The sequence below is a fragment of the Oryza sativa genome, chromosome 8 (assembly GCF_034140825.1).
Source record: "Oryza sativa Japonica Group chromosome 8, ASM3414082v1".
In the NCBI taxonomy this organism is placed as follows: domain Eukaryota; kingdom Viridiplantae; phylum Streptophyta; class Magnoliopsida; order Poales; family Poaceae; genus Oryza; species Oryza sativa.
The window spans coordinates 6,910,079-6,924,704 of record NC_089042.1 but is presented as its reverse complement, the minus strand read 5'-3'; the positions used below and the strand labels follow the sequence as shown (position 1 = coordinate 6,924,704).

Below are 14,626 nucleotides of genomic sequence, written 5' to 3'. Positions count from 1 at the left end.
GTCCAAGTTTTGTGAAGTGTTGGGTTGCTGCAGTGAAGGATATGTTCCCAGGGGGTCCAGTAAAATTGGTTCCATAATTTTTAGAGTCGGCATGTTTTTATTATGAATTTTTATAAGTTGTATGCCATGTTATAGGCTTTATTAGCTATACCGATTTTTTGATATGTTTTGGATACTGTAAGTGCCTCATTTTATTTTACAGTAATTAGGTTCATTAGTTTACCAACCTAACAAATCTGAGATCACTTCATTTGGAGTTGGAATTAATCTTGCACGAATTTTAGAAGTTTCTAAGCATTTATTCATTATCCAATTTTGGTGATTTTTTTGGATATGGTTTCTTTCAAAGATTAGTCTCTCATTTGGAGCTAAAATGAATTACTTATGGATTTTATAGTTTGTAGTTTGCCCTAAAGTAGTTATTTTACTAAATAAATATTTGGTGAAGTTTTTATTACTGAAAGAGTGTAGTTTTCGTTCATGAAAATTAATAGCATGATTCATAGAGTACTCTAACATTTATTTCACCTCAAAATGAGTCATTTTGAATTTGCTATAGATTTTACAAATTAGTGTATGCTTTATGTCTAATATTCCATATATGAATTTTCAGGGGCATTTATTCTACTGTAAGCGCCAAAATTTACCTTTCCATTAAATTTTATAACTTTTTGAATCCACAGAAATTTGTTTCAACTCAAATGGAGCTAAAATGGATTTTATATGAATTTTACAACTTCTCCTATTTTTCTGCTGTGCAAATATTGACTTGAGTATTTTCCAGATTTTTAAAGTGATGGGGCCCACTGGCCAGTGAGAGAACATTTGCAGATAACTCCCAAGACTTCTAAGGATTAAACCCAAGATCCTTAGCACATGTTTAAATTATTTTCATAAAGAGTACCTTAGTTTTCGCTTATTTGCAGCTAAATCCTCGGGTCCACATGTCATACTCAGCCTCCTTACAAAAAGAACCTTACATGTTTTAATCTCTCACTAATTTAGGGCCTGTTTGGTACAGCTCCAACTTCTAAATATTGCTCCAGGAGTTGAGTCTGGAGTGGAGTTGTGGAGCTGCCTAAACCCAGCTCCACAACTCTAGTACATTTTGTGAGAGAGCTCCACCCAACTCCACTCCCAGTTTTGGTGGAGCTGAAACTGTTTGGTTGAGCTCCAGCTCTAGGAGGGGTGGAGCTGGAGCTGGAGCTATGCCAAATAGGCCCTTAATTCCTGGCGCCTAAAAAAGTGGGGCCCGCATGTCAGTGACACGGGGTGAGGGGGAACAGAGCAGCGGCTGCGATCTAGGTGTCTAGGTGGAGTGGCCAAAAGAAGACTTGTAGAGCGGAGCCTTGCGAACCTATCGGTGGTGGTCTTGTGCAAGATGGTGGACAGAATTGTGCCGGCGGCGAGCTCGAGCGGCAGCGTGCTTGGTATGCAAGTGCATGTCGAGCCCTGGCCCGAATTAGGGCTCCTTTGGCAGCCCGGGATCCCGGCCCAATCCCTGGGCGGCTGGTCCAAGCGGGAAATATCCACGGGTTATTTTTCCGGAGCATTTGGAAGCTCACGAGGCGGGGATTTTCCGGCCTAATCCACGCGGGATCCCTGGGGAAAGGACCCCGGTCTCGGGAGGTCAGGAAAAAATCCTCGCTCGATCCGCCTCCGCTTCTTCTCGCGCAACCAGGAGTGGACACCGACGGGACTCCTCCGGCGAGATGCGCCACCGCCGGGACTCCTCCTCCGGCGAGACCCCACCGCCAGGACTGCTCCGGCGAAACGCTACCACCACACCAGGGTAAGCGCTTCTCCTCTTTCCCCTCCTCTCCTCCTCCTCCTAGGGTTTCTGCTGTCCTCCTCCTCTATGGTTTCCCCTCAGATCTTTGCTCAATGGCTCAATCTGTTCTCATCTCCCCCAACCGCTTCTTTAGAACGGCCACCGTCAATCTTGCTCCTACCCGAAGCAACGCGACGCGCTCTATCCAGCGCCAGCACCCCATCCCCCAGGTCAACCTCGACAGTGACCTCGTCGGCCATCCCTAAGCACGGCCAGCACGGCGACTAAGTTCGAGGCTGATCTCGTCAGGTTCATGTCCTTGATCCAAAATCTGTGTTGTGACTGTTTACGATTCGGTTTGGTTCGACTATAAATTAGTTTTTGCATCTTGTGTAAATCTGAAACTTATGAGAGAAACCACGGTGATTCTTGTGTGAATGATCTTTGCAAAGACTTGTTATGTTGTTTATTTGTACACATGTCTAGACTCAGAAAGGAGTAGATCTAGTTATACATGTATACACTGGAGTTGCTATACACAATTAAATTCAGAGAGGAGTTGGACTATATGCGGGATACTCAATTTAATTTGGAATGTACATCTGCAGCAAGACAACCAAGGAGAATTTGAAAAACGTTGATTAAGAAGGGAAGATGATGCATCCACTGTTTCGATAGAACAACTACAAGAATCGTCAGTTACCATGAATTTGGTTCTCTTACCATGATCGATTTGTGTTTGTGATCCGCAGGATCTCGCGGAGGATTTATGGCAAGGAAGCTCAGTGCAAGAAGGGTGAGATGGGAACGCAGTATATCATCCTCGACATGGGTGGTAAGTTCTTGCCTCTATGTCTGAATTCTAATACACACTGCATCTGACCACCTGAGAAATAGCTAGCTGGAGATGGCCACGATCCATCTGAAACATTGCACATTAATACTGAAAAGGTTGTATAGCTCTGAATGTTCTTTGCTTAATACTGCTAGGTCACAAGTGGGACATATATTTCTTTGTGTCTTGGAGCTAGTGGAAGCACTCTACCTCTATAAAAAAATAAAAAGTTAAGCATGTGGACTTATAATAGATCTTTAGCAGCACAAGTTGAGAAGTTCTGAGAGCCCTTTTGTAGTACCCTGATTAACAGTCTCTTTGATTTACTATTTTCTACTTGAACTGCATCTTGATGGGATAATTCGAGTAAATATTGCAGGATACATAACTTCATATTTTTTTAGTTCAAGTTTCAGTGCATCAATTTTGTGATTCATTTTGTAGTCATTGCTGTATTCATCAGAACTACTTTTTTCTAGAAAGAACAAATGAATACAATTGTTTGTTTGCTGCTGTACCAAAGGAAGATTGTTTGTTTGCTGCTGTACCAAAGGAAGCAGCAGTGATGTTTCATGGACCCTGCATGTATAGAATAATTAATCACTTTAGAAGAGTTGCTCGCACTGTAATATCATATTTTTTGTCATTCAATTTTACAGAGTTGTAGTCAGAACACACATGCCATTGTGTTTAGAATTGAACCAACTTGCTGGTGTTAACTTGTGTTCTAATTTTTACCCATGAACCTAATTAAACAAAATGGTTGAATTATTTTTTTTCAAAGCAGAAAGCTTTTTGATGGGATTCAATGGTAGTGATGAAAATTATATGTGTATGGACCAAAGGTGAAACTTTTACCACTATATTGTGTGTCAATGGAATGTAGAAGAATGCGACCAAAGTTGTAGAAACTTTCTTTATTTGTTTCTTTGAAACTTGTTTCTGCATGGAGCATTAATAACTGTAGAAAGAAGATGAGTTTTAATACATGTTTGTTTCTATATTGTGTGTCCTTTTGTATCTGGACTTGAAATAGAACAATACAAGCAATTTACATTCTCTTGAAGTTGTTTTAGCTGCGGCTTAGACATTTTGATTTGCAACCATTAATTGAGAAAAAAATTTGACAGATTATCCCTTATGAAATTGCTGTTTTGGGGATTTACAAGTGACAAGAGTAAAGATTAAGTCTAGTTCCACCGAGATGATTATTTGATACTTCCAAGGATTACATTTGCAAGCTTGCCGCAAAATGGCTTCCACTTAACCTTTGCTTACATGTATGTCTATTTGTGTCAACTGTTAATGATTGCACATTAGTTGTCGAAAAGACATTACACTGATGTTTTAGCTTACTTTATCTGTCATTTTAATGTATGCCTATGTAAAATATTCCAATCAACCAAGGTTCAATTTTTGTAATTTGTCATATTTTGTATTAGCTGAATGTTGAATTTTTCAAATTATTTGTGAATTTTCTGAATTTTCACCAGTTTTTCTATGCCTTTTCTATATGAATGTCTGAATTTTTGGAATTTTCTGTGGATATTCCGAATTCTGTATGAATTTTTTGAATTTATTTTGTTACCCTGATTTTCTTTTCCTGCTCATTAGTTATTGTGAGTTTCATTTTTTATCACGCTACGCATTTTAAACCCTAGCAGCTAGCATTTTCAAAGGAAAGGAGAGTGGAATTTCCCCTCGTGGGATTCCTTTCCAAATGAACGCAGAGCAACTTCCCTAGGGAAGGGAGGGAGTTCATATGTCACACGGAAAATCCCCTTGGGGGATTATTTCCCTGGGTTTCTTTCCCTCAGCTCCCAAAGGAGCCCTTAGTGTATTCTAGTGCATGCATGTGTGACTTTGGGTTTCCTGGGTTCCAACTTGAGGTCACGCATGCGCCGACGATGCTCGGAAAACTACGGGGAACCGAGGAATGCTTCGGCGGCGGCGTTAATGGCAGGTTGACGACGATGGTGTCTCCCGGGCTTTGGCCTGCCAAGACATGGAGAGGAATGGATCAGAGATCTCCTTAGGACTCTACCGGTGCAAAGAATCGCGCCGAAGCTCACCTGGGGGTGAGGAATCGAAGAGGAGAGCCGGTGGCCAGACTTGGAGAAGGAGGAGGGTATCTCCTCGATGATGGCGACCTGGTTCGTTCCATTGGCCATCTTGCTTCTAGAAACTTGGACATTACCCCGGCGCAACAGCTCGGCTGGACTTTTATTGGATCGACGGGAACGGCGAAGCGACGAGCGGCGGTGCTCCAGATGCCGAGAACAACGACGGGCGCAACACCATGTGCTCGACCTGTGCCAAAAGGAAATAAAAAAGACATGGATAGATCCGGCATGGAAAGGAGATCGTGTTTCCGTAGATGAAGTGCGGAGAAACCCACTAGTCAAGATCTACGACAGATTAAACATCTTCGTCTCAGAGTTTGTAGTGGATGTTCTTGGAGATTCCGATGGTGTTTTTGGTACTCCTTCCGTTTCGTTTTATTTGACACCGTTAACTTTTTAGCTCATGTTTGACCATTCGTCTTATTCAAAAACTTTTGTGAAATATGTAAAACTATATATATATATACATAAAAGTATATTTAACAATGAATCAAATGATAGGAAACTTAATTTTTTTGAATAAGACGAACGGTCAAACATGTGCTAAAAAGTCAACGGTGTCAAATAAAACGAAACGGAGGGAGTAGTTTCATTGTGGAACGTAACAAGGAAAGGATGAAGATGAGAGTAGCGAAGTGGCTACTCAAATGATGGAGGTCGTGCTGGCTGTGGTTTGCTAGGTGTCATGATATGGCTTAGGGTGTTGGGAGCTAAAGGGGCTATGCTAGCTTCTACTTGAACTCTACCCATGGTTAGTAAGTGAGGCTGCCAAGTGGTCCCTTGTGGATGTTTCCTAGAAGAATTAGTTAGGTAAGGTGAGGAGCATGGTGGAATTTGATTTTAAATTTTCCACAATTTTTTCCTAGGTGAAATTCTTGGTATGTCAAAACAGATCTTTAGTTGTTTGTCTGTTTTGGTCCATTCGATTTTTTTCTGCGTGGTGGCAGATTACCTTTTAACTTTTAATTATATACTAACAGGTTATTTTGCTCATGGCTTTGCATACTGCAGGCATACAGGTTCTGTTTTTTTTCGAGATTTCAAAGAGTCAGAAGCATATTTCTACACATAACTGTGTACTCTTCTAAGTATATCTGGGCTTCTATTGAGTCAGTATTGGATATAATCACATGGTTTGTTATGTCACTTTCATGGTATAATCCTTGTTTTCTTCAAGTTCCTTTTTTTCAAGTTTAGAAAATCTTGTGACTCAAGTGAACATTAAACTGCATTAGTGAAAGGTTTATATACTAATAGAGATGAATGTCTATAAGTACCACTTTGCGTTTAGGACAAAAATTTCACATAAAGATGTCAGTTCTAATTTTAGCTTCGGGTAGCCGCTTGCACTTTTGGTTAAATAAAGTGTTGCTATTAGTACCTAATTAAATTCATAAAACTCTATTTTCCACAATTATAGATGGTGGTATACTCTGTTGTCCAATACGGTTAGCATGGTCCTACTGAAGTGCTCTTAGTATAATCCTTAGGTAAACTAACTCTCTATTTGCTAGACTAACTGGCCGTTATTTATATATGTTCACTTGGTTGTTTATATTCACTTATATTCTGATTGTGAATGCATTTCTTATTATGTAGGGTGGTGTCATTTTGGGACGAAGTATCCTGTTGTCGCATCGAGCCATCTGCTATCGCACTATCAGTTGTGGATGGAAAAAAAATAAAAAGGATCAAAATCTAGGGAGTCAAACTAGGATCACATTCCTCAAATCGGCTATACCGTTCTAGATTATTGTTCTGAAACATATTCCATAGTTTTAGAAGAGATATACCCCCTCTCGGTCCACTTCCTCAATCCATCGATGCAAGAACTTTTGAGACTTAGACAAAAACATCTTTTTGGCTGCTTTAGCTATGATACTTTAAGCTTAATTCACCACCAAAATATGGTCCAAATGTTTCTATTTGAATGCAAGGATGTAAAGTCGGAACCTTTTTAAGTTATGTAAACACACCTTGGATCAAGTGAAATATGTTGTGACGTGCTAATTCTGTGTTTCACAAGGATAGCTTGACATTATGCTGATGTTCAATTATTGGCTTCACAAGGATAGTTGGTATTATTATGCTTTTTAGCAAACCATGGCTTTACAACTATAATTGTTGTTAGACTATTGGCTGCCTTATCTTTTTGTATGGTGCGTCTTGAGCAATAGTCTTCATAGCTTACGGAAAAACATTGATGGAGGCATAATGGCTTGAAGAGTTGAAGTAATTATGGTTCATGTGCTCACTAAAAAAGGTGTTTAATGTCAATGTTGAATCCTGAACTTGAAGCAGATTTTCTGAAAGTGTAGCTAGATGTCACTCTAGTAAATATCCAACACATGGATTTAATACTGCATAACACTGCGTATATACACATACAAGATTAAACGAACTGAACTGTATGCAGGCAGTGGTTTGCTAGGTGTCATGATATGGCTTAGACACGATTTCAGGGGGTTGGGAGCTAAAGGGCTATGCTTCTACTTGAATTCTACCCATGGTTTAGTATGTGAGGCTGCCAAGTGATCCCTTGTGGATGTTCCCTAGAAGAATTAGGCAGCGTTCGAGAGGGTGAGTGAGTTGGTTTCTTTCGTTTTCCGCGCGCACGTTTCCTAAATTACTAAACGGTGTGTCTTTTGTAAAAATTTTCTATAGGAAAGTTGCTTTAAAAAAATCATATTAATCTATTTTTGAAATTTAAAATAGTTAATACTCAATTAATCATGAGCTAATAGCTCATCTCGTTTTGCGTATCTTTCTAATCTCCTCAATCCCCTTATCCTCAAACACCCTTAGTGAGGTAAGGTGAGGAGCATGATGGAATTTGGTTTTAAACCATTCTTTCATTCTCTTCCTCTTTGACAAATAAAAAATTTATAGATTTAAGAGGTGATTCACCAAGGTAGTATGGATGATGAATGGATAGAAAATGGGCCCATATAGATGCTTCCTAGAAGGACTATAGAGATAGTATGAATTTTGGTGAAAGTTGACTTTAACCCTTCTCTCTTTCTTTCCTCCATTTGTAAAAAAAAAAAAGATAGATTCAAGGGGTGATTAACTAATGTTGATTGGTTGCATGTGAATTACTAAAGGGCCCATGAAGATGTACTCTAGGCATGTGTGAGTAGTAATGTAAATTATATGGTGAGAATTGTATTTTAACCCTTATCTCACCTTTTGAGAAATAAAAGAAAGATTAAAAGAGAGATGAGTGGATGGTATGTTGGCTGTGATTGGATGACACATGGGTCCCATAAGGATTTGGTCCCACATGTAAGAGAGATATGGAGGGTGAGGCCTAGAAGCTTCAAATATTCTAATTGTTTAAACTATTCAACATGTGGTTTTAATCCCTCTCCTCCTTTCCACTTACTCCATAATTTAGAATTTTGGGGGAGACAAGGTTGCTTCATGGTCAACGAGGATGTGATGGCTCAAAGTGCCAAGTCCCAAGATTTAACTATTTTTAGATTTACTTTGGTAATTTGGTAAAGTTGACTAGGTGGCTTGTTGACTGTAGTCGAGATATCATTTAACTAACTTGTGGTCCTCACTTCATGTGGTTACATTTACGAATTTGACTAAGACATTGCACCAGTTAGTAGAGAACAATGTGTTTAACATGCTGACCAAAGGGTTTTTCTAGATTAATTGTGGTTTAATTATGGTGAAGGTGCAAAATAGGCTAAGTGGTATCCTGTTTTCCAGATTTTTAGATGAGTTGTAGGAATTATTTGGGGTATCCATCGAGTGATAAATTCAAACTAAAATAACTGGGAGCTTTAGGGTGTTGTGTACTAGTACTTATGAGAATTTTTGGTGGGATTTATTGTTCCTTAATTTATTTTTTAGAGTTTTCTCTAGCCATGACATACGATGCACCTAGAAGATCCAAAAACCAACCTAAAATAACAATATGCACATGCAACCATGTTTATTTTGTTTACCATTTATATTTGCATAGTTTAAAACCAATATTTCCGTTACTTTGTATTTAACCTAAGTATGTTGGTTAAGTTAAGATGAAATTATGAGATGATTATGGTTTTAAACTAAGATCAAAATTTGTTTTGTTTGACTTGAAAATTGTTATCACAAGGTTTTATAAATTTTATTTTGGGTGAACTCTGACCATGTGCAAGAAAACTACGTGTTTTATTTTATTCTACAGAACTAAGTTCTAGTCGTGGCTTCTATGTTCACAAAAATCTTAGGATTAAAAAAGTTATAAATTTTCTAAAAAAATTTTCCTAGGTGAAATTCCTGATATGTTAAAACAGATCAAAACAGATCTTTAGTTGTTTGTCTGTTTTGGTCCGTCTGATTTTTTTTCTGCTTGGCGGCAGATTACCTTTTAACTTTTAATTATATACTAATTACAATATATCAGTAATTAGTATGCATGTTAGTTTCACCATAATTGCATTATACTTACACAATAATTACATACTAATTGTAAATGTAATTTTAAGATTTACATTGGAACTACACTAAAATTACATATATATAATTTAGGGACTTACAATATAAATACATGATTTAGCAACTTACAATATAAATACATGATGACTATTTTTTTTAAAACATATAGCGCCATAAATATAGCTACTCTCCTTATATATTGATACATATACTGATACTCCCTTTATATAGCTACTCCCTTTCTATACTGATATTTGTTGGAGCCTCAACCTTATGTTGGACTCTATGGTTGAGTAGAAATAATAGGGTTTTTGATAAATCACCATCTGTTTACTATATATGGGTAATTTTTAGGACAGCATATTGGCTCCGGCAGTGAGCTCTATTATAAAAGTGTGATGAATATGGAGAGTTTTTGTTTGTTGCATGTCGTAAGCTTGAGACGACGGTTATGCAACTTTTTGCCAATTACATATGGAGATTCACCAATAGACTGGAATAATGTTCGCTTTGTCCTGTTTGGTTTTCCTTTAATTTGGTTTGGTGTGATTCGCTTTGTCAGGGTTATGGATACCACATACGTAATAGTAGTTGACTAAATTTTGGCAGGACCCACCACATACCATGTCTTATACGGAAACAACCTTCGGATATAGGAAGAGTTCCACATAAGGAAAGACAACTAGAGTTCTACATGGAAACAACAAGGACTACTCGGATTGTATCCATATTGGTTTTCCTAGTTCTACTTGGACAATGGGACACCTATGGGTATAAATATGTAGACCCCCGTTTTTATAATAGGAATCAATCGTGTAAATAGTACCATTTCCCTGGATCAAGTAGTCTGGTACACACGAATTCATAGCTGAAATACCAAGTGCACATACACGAGTGTCTAATACGAATTATTACATCATAAGCCCGCAGGCATAGTCTTAAATCATCGGACCGAGCGGTCCGGAATACATCCAAAAGCAGAAATAGATAAGGCAGCGGAATTCAGGCAGCGGCATGCCATTGCCACAGGCAACGACCGTACTAAGACCTACTGAGCGCCATCGTCTTCATCTCCCTCCTGATAGTAGGCATAGGGATCCTCCAAGGCTTCATCTCCCGCTTCTGATTAATTTTATATTTGCAAGGGTGAGTACCAACCGTACTCAGCAAGCCATCACAGCAATGATGCACATGACAGAGGAATTCAAAGGATGGCTATGGTTCTTTTTGCACAAAGCAAGTTTTGTAATTCTTTTCACAAGCCTAAGACCTAGCATAGACTGTTCAAGTTTTAATACCAGTGTTCATATTAAACAATGACGGTTCTGTCCACCATCCATTGTGATCCCAAGGATAGCTTCCCGCCATTGAGTCGTTATGGTTTTCTGAGGACGTCCACATTCCCGCCTCTCAGGAAGTGGCTCCATCAGCATAAAAATTCATCATGCAATATCCCATCCCACACAAGTTAAGAATTTAGAGTCTAGCCAAGTGTAATACATGTCCCGGTGCTCAATAACCGCGAGCACGGCTATTCGAATAGATTTGGTTTACTCACACTGCAGTGGATGTACACTTTACCCGCACTCCGCGACTGCCCAACACATGAGCCTCGTCCCAACACATGAGACGCGTCACGGCAAAGCTTTTTGATAACCTCGCATTGGCAGTACCCGCTCCATGAACTTAAATCCTCATGCACTCTAGGCGTCCATGTTTCTAGCAGTGAGAGGAGTTCTGGCACTCCCGGGGAAAGAGAAGTCTCACACGCATATTAAATTATGGTTCAAGTTAAGTTCTCTCTCTCACACACTCATGGCAGTCCAACCAATGGCAACACCGATGTAGGGCACGTCTCTCGGTCCTACCTCAACGGCTGTCCCATCGTAGCGCACCTGCCTCACTCAGGGGTGAACTATCTATGCAGGGATACTGCCTCCGCTCGGCTATCTAATCTGCTAGGTCTAATCCGCGCGGCAGCGGCACGGCTCGAGGCGGCGATGGAAAGCGCACGCGGCGACGGGATGGCGACGGCGACGGCGCGGCAGTGGTGGCGCGCGGCGCGAGGCGGCGATGGGATGCACGCGCGGCGCGGGGCAGGACGCGACGGCGACGGCGCGGCCGCGGCGATGAGATGGCGATGGCGACGGTGGCGCGGCGGCAGGCGACGGCGCGCGGCGGCTCGGGGCGCGAGGCGGCGACGCACGGTGACGGTGGCGACAGAGAGAGGGGGAAAAAGGAGGAGCTGGGTTAGGGGACCCCGTCGAACACCTTAGGTGCAATGAACAGTGCCGTTTTCTAATTAACCCGATTTTAGTGTAATTTCCGTATAAATTTGATTCCACAATTCTTAATTTTGCATATATGCATTTTACTCAATATTTGTGTTATCTTAACTAATGAATTCACCCTAGATTAATATTACTCATATTTTATTTTTATGTAATTTATTTGAGTTTTAATTAGGGTTAATTCTTATTCCATCGTATTTAAATTTAATTGATCCAAATATGGTCGCGATAATATTTTATTTATTTCTATCCCACCTAATCTTTATTTTGTATTTATTTTACCAATTTGTTTTTAAGGTTTATTCCTAATTAACTATTCTTTACTCACGATTAATAATCTTCGAGATCAAATCCAGATAAAATAGACGAATAAGATCGGCATGATGCAATTAGTTTAAAAAGTTTTTGAAAATCCGTATTTTTAGAGTTTTGATTTTGTCGGTCGAATTTTCAGGGTGTTACAAAATACAAGGCCCCCTAGGAGGAGAGGGGATACGGAACAATAGATCAAGATACAAGATCAACATACAAGCGAACATGCGCCAAGACAAGACGCCGGATATCAACTTCAGAGATAAGCATGGTAGTCCCCTATGGTGTCTACGGATACTGTCAGGAGAGACATAGCGCTATTTTTGATCTCGACGGATGCGGATTCGAGGAGGAAGGCTACCCTGTTGTCGACTATGAGTCAGCACTTCAGACCGCCAAGTCGACAACAGTTAGATAGGCTACCCCATATATTGTATTGGTGTGATTATGGTGAATAAGAGCAACGACCGGCTTCGGCCAATAGGAGTAGGGTTATTACCTGACAATTCAGGGGCCCGAACCTGTATAAAAATCCCCGTCTCCATCTCCTTTACCTCAATCTCGCATATATCTTGGTACCAACGATCCCCATACTATGCAAATACCGGAATCGCGACATCAAATGTTGACAGTGGCGCGCCAGGAAGGGTCATTTTGGTGCTTCAGGATTTTGACGAGATGGGTTCAAGAGATGGATTCTTTAACAAACTCCTCAACGACTTCGTATGCTGGGTGATATGACCCGAACGAAGTACGTTCTCCGTCGGATCGGGATCTTCGTCAAGCTTTGCCAAGTCATCATCACTATGGATTTTTTGACGAGGGATACTTCAACTACTTTGGATCTAGGAAGTCAAACCCAACCAGAGTACATGCCCCGACAAGATCGGAACCATCATCGTCATCGACAACTTGGTCTATCGAGATCACCCAAGCCTTAAGATACGCGGCGTACCAAAAGATGTCAGATCATATGATGTCGAACGAGTACGCAATAAGGTTATTGGTAGATTGGTTTTTCAAATTGATCTAGTAATTTCGTAGATACATCCGGCATGTATCTACAAAGGTACACAATGTTTTATACACAATTTATCGTACCTATTCAGATCATACAGCATTGCTAGATCAATAATTTATTATGTTTACCTAGAGCATGTTTTTTATACAATATCTATTGTGCGAGTGCTTCCGACGATAGGCCAACTACAGTCTAACGCTGGGGGCTCGCTCTATTTTCTTCTGTATAAATCATGCTTGTTTACCATTTACATGATCCCTGGTATTTAATCTGCTTATTATATCCTGATAATACTAGAAGATCCATGCAGCTTTTTGAGTACATACTCGATATTATCTACTATATGTCTTGCATTCTAGAAAATATTTTTCAGGAACAATTGAGCATTCAATTAGGTTGTGGTCAAACACACACACATTATCGAGAACGTTCTCGATAAATGTGGAGTTGTCACACCCAACCTACCAACGAAGACCGATGACCTATCTCATAGCACCGGCCATAGCTGGGCTATTCGAGAAAAGGTTGTTAACGGATAATTCCTCGTGAACGTTGTTGGCTTGATCACCCGATATGAGTCATGCTATAAGTTGGGTATGTGAGTCATGCTAGCCACATGAGATGCACATGTAACAAACCAACTCTAGTAACTTCCATTGGTGCTCAAGAGATAATTCTACTCGCTGGTTCTCGAACCGGTAAATCATAGCAATCTCTCGCACCGCAGCTTCAATTGGTGTTCGAGAGATAACTCTACTCGCTGGTTCTCGAACCGGTAAATCATAGAAATCTCTCGCACTGCAACTTCCATTGGTGTTCGAGAGATAACTCTACTCGCTGGTTCTCGAACCGGTAAATCGTAGCAATCTCTCGCACCGCAACTTCAGATGGTCGAGGTACGACTACGGCGATAGCGTAGCGGTCCTCGCACCATGACTTCAGATGGTCGAGGTACGACTACGGCGATAGCGTAGCGGTCCTCGCACCACGACTTCAAATGGTCGAGAGACTCCTACTCCTGGTCTTTGAACCAGTAGATCATAGTGATCTCTCATACCTTTACTTCTAATAGTCGAGTTACGACTACTACCTGGTCCTCGACCAGCGGTGTAGCGATTCTCCCACTATTTCCACTTTAAGTGGTCGAGTTACGACTACTACCTGGTCCTCGACCAGCAGTGTAGCGATACTCCCACTATCTTTACTTCGAGTGGTCGAGTTAAGGCTACACTTGATTGGCCGAGTTAAGGCTACACCTGGTACTCAACCAGCGGTGTAGCGATACTCCCACTATCTTTACTTCCAGCGGCCGAGTTAAGGCTACACCTGGTTCTCGACCAGCGGTGTAGCGATACTCCCACTACCTTTACTTCCAGTGGTCGAGTTAAGGCTACACCTGGTTCTCGACCAGCGGTGTAGCGATACTCCCACTACCTTTACTTCCAGCGGTCGACTTATGGCTACACCTGGTTCTTGACCAGCGGTATAGCGATACTCCCACTACCTTTACTTCTAGTGGTCGAGTTAAGGCTACACCTGGTTCTCGACCAGCGGTGTAGCGATTCTCCCACTACCTTTATTTATAGTGGTCGAGTTAAGGCTACACCTGGTTCTCGACCAGCGGTGTAGCGATTCTACCACTACATCCACTTCAGGTGGTCGAGTTAAGGCTACACCTGGTTTTCCACCAGCGGTGTAGCGATACTCCCACTACCTTTATTTATAGTGGTCGAGTTAAAGCTACACCTGGTTTTTGACCAGCGGTGTAGCGATTTTCCCACTACATCCCCTTCTATTGGCCGAGTAATGACTACCCCTGCTTCTCGACCAGCGGCGTAG

The 14,626-nt window shown here is 40.9% G+C and overlaps 1 long non-coding RNA gene across 4 annotated transcripts; it reads left to right on the top strand.

The window, feature by feature from the left end:
• The first annotated feature begins 1,671 nt into the window (after positions 1–1,671).
• LOC136351447 (uncharacterized) lies at positions 1,672–6,523 on the top strand. Of its 4 annotated transcripts, none has more exons than XR_010734557.1 (4): positions 1,672–1,792; positions 1,926–2,080; positions 2,524–2,606; positions 6,329–6,523. It is a non-coding gene; the product is annotated as an uncharacterized lncRNA (long non-coding RNA). The 4 variants fall into 4 exon arrangements; XR_010734556.1 differs by lacking the exon at positions 6,329–6,523 and adding an exon at positions 5,741–5,816; XR_010734558.1 differs by lacking the exon at positions 6,329–6,523 and adding an exon at positions 3,737–3,886.
• Positions 6,524–14,626: the final 8,103 nt, after the last annotated feature.